A 3,041-nucleotide genomic window follows, 5' to 3' on the forward strand; every position below is an offset into this window, starting at 1 on the left:
ACTGACTCGGTCAGGCCATTCTTGCCATGTGATGCCACCAAGAAGGTCCTCACCAGATGTGTTCCTTGGACGTCCTAACCTCCAAACTGTGAGAAATAAATTTTGTTTTCTTATAAAATTACCCAGTTTCAGGTATATTGTTATAAGTATCAGTAAATGGACTCATACAAGGACAAAATAAAAACTCATTTTTCTCCCTGCATTGATGTTTTCTATTTCGCAAACTTCCTAGTCATATTTTAAGGGCTCTTATATTCTAAGAATTTAACCTTGCCACTGTGCACTCTAAAAAATATGTAGGAAGTCAATTTTCTCTTATGATGGTATACAGGGCATTTTCGAGGATTTGCTAAGTGTTGTTCTTCTGGGGGAAACTTCTTGTGTCTTTTCTTCTTGCTTTCTGTCAAATGCAACACACCTATGTGCTTAAATTTCAATTCTTTTGTGTGGCAGCTGCTTCTTGATCCCCGTGCTATGAGGCAGTGCAACTGAACCCTGGAGACAGTGGTCCTCATCCTCAACTGTTCCGGGTTGCATGGTCCTCATCTAGCATCTGAACCTCACTCTGTGTGACTATGGACTTCACAGCCTGGTGCCCTCTCATGAGGCTTGCCGATGTTTCCCTCATGAGGAGTCTGAGCATTCTGTTCTCTTGAGAAAGGAAAGTACTTTATAAATGTTTGGTTAAGGTTATTTATTGAGACCAATAATTTAGACATTTCAGTCATAAAATCCTGAAAAATCCAGGCAGATACATGGCTCCCAGGAACCTGGATTTCAAGACTTTTTAATTTATGCATTTCCCACCATTTTAGTTTAGATATTTCAGGATGTAATACCTACTACTTTCAAATTGACTAGCTGTAAGATAAGGTGATATTATACATGGTTTATAATCAGCAGAAAATATTTAAAACAGAAAAATCATCAATGAAACTCTATGAGGATGAAAAGTATTCATGTCAACAAAATCTGAAAACAAATGACAGATGGTCACCATTGATTCCCACTAAGTCATTTACTGTCTGGCTCTTCAGTACAAGGGTACTCCAAAAAGTTTGTGGAAAAATAGAATTAAAATATAATATGAATTTTCCCATGAACTTTTTGAAGTGCCCTTGTATTCACACACACATGCATGCATGCAAGCACGTATGTCCATGTTGTATGGAAAAAGGGCCCCTCACCTCCACACGAAGCAGGGCATGCAAGCCAGTCTCCAAGTCCATTAACCACTTTGAGATTACTGTGAGGTCTCTGTAAGGTCACTAGGATTATTATTATTATTTTTTTTCCTTTTTGTCTTTTTTACTGACCGGTAACGGGATCGCAACCCTCGGTGTTGCGCCCGCACCCCGCTCAGCCAGTGAGCGGGAACCGGTCTCCACATGGGATCCGAACCCTTGGCGGGAGTGCCGCTGCACTCCCAGGTGGCACACTCTCCAGTGCGCCACCGGGCCGGCCCAGGATTATTGAGTTCTGGTAACTTCCCTTTAATAAGGAAACATATGAAGGTGTCTGGACCACCACTCTTGAGTAACTTCTTATCCTTGCCTTCCATGGGAGACCAGGGTTGTGAGGAAAATAGAGCAGTTTAGTCAGGCCCCCTCGCCTTGGGTCCGGTTGGGGGTGGTGCACACATTCTTTGTAAACAAGTTGGGGGGGTGGAGTTAGTGCACATTCCCACCCATGTATCTTTTAGCTTGTTGCTATTTTTAGTGTGTTCTTCTTCAGTGTGTGAAGCAGTAGCTCTGAACTGCTGGTAGACAGAGTTTGCATCTAAAAATAGCGCACGTTTACTTTGCTGGCATCTGCTCGGTTTTTTCTTTAGACTTTGCTGGCAGCTGCTCAGTTATCTCTTTGGACTTCCTAGCTCTTAGACATGTGTGTGCTGAATAAAGCTTATTATTCCTTCAACCAGGGCTCCAAGGACCTTTTTCCTGTTACCTAGCTCCTAAATCTGTGTGTGAAGGGTTTGTGACCCAGTCTGGACAATGGGCTCAAGGGGTCTGTGAGCTCCAGACCCAGCCCTAGCTCTACAGTGGGGTTGTGCTTTTGTAGGTACTTTCCTCTTGGCCAACTGATGTGCCACATTGGAACCATTCTTGAACTGCTCTCTCCTGGTTTCATTCATGCTTTATGAAATTACTGAGGTGGTCTTTATATTACCAGTTGATTTATGTCATCATTATTAATGGTACTTCATTGGTACTCATCAATATTTAATTTAAATTTTGCATTGAGATTTTCTTTACCCATCGCNTTCATTGGTACTCATCAATATTTAATTTAAATTTTGCATTGAGATTTTCTTTACCCATCGCAAGAACACTTCTCTCGGTCTTCTGATATTGTTTAATATTCCTCATTTCTAACTCAATCAAGGGCCCTTGCTCTTCTCCCTCTGCAACCACAACTCGTCATTTGTACTGAAGGTTTTGCTGGACAGATATCATCCTCATCTAATGATGAAACAGTAACCAAAAAGTCCTTGGGATCAAAAATATCTGAAGGTGTTACCGAACCATCATTAAACAAAATTCAAAAACCAACTACTGTTTCCTAAGGAAAATGAAACTAAAGCATAATGTTATAATTGAGTTTTTTCAAATTTACCAAATAAAAATTATTTATTATAAAATTTTATCTAAATACAAATACTGAGAAAAATAAACTTCTATGTTTTATAATGTTTTATAATCTTAAACATTTCTTGGCATGCCTTGAACAGGCATCAAGAATGTGCTGTAGCCCCACTGGTGCCAGAAACAAATAATATACTTGAATGAATGCATTAAAGTGTGTATTAATTTATTGCATACCATACAACCAAATTTGACTTTGACCTTTCAAAAAACATTTTGAAAGATCAGGCAATCTATCTGAATCAATTTCAGGTGCAACTAATCAGGCTACTGCTCAAGATAATACCACTTAGAACGTTCGTTATTAGGAAGCCAGTGCTGATGAAGCACGACATGCGCTGGCTGGGAGTACTTTGTAAAAGATGCATTATGAGGCTGGCTTATTTGAAAGGCACA

General features: G+C 39.9%; 1 pseudogene; it reads right to left on the minus strand.

Moving 5' to 3' along the window:
* Nucleotides 1-1,187: 1,187 nt before the first annotated feature.
* The window catches only part of LOC103593042, a 3,628-nt pseudogene continuing 1,774 nt past the window's right edge, over nt 1,188-3,041 (minus strand).

Source organism: Galeopterus variegatus, unplaced genomic scaffold (genome assembly GCF_000696425.1).
Source record: "Galeopterus variegatus unplaced genomic scaffold, G_variegatus-3.0.2 Scaffold1265, whole genome shotgun sequence".
In the NCBI taxonomy this organism is placed as follows: domain Eukaryota; kingdom Metazoa; phylum Chordata; class Mammalia; order Dermoptera; family Cynocephalidae; genus Galeopterus; species Galeopterus variegatus.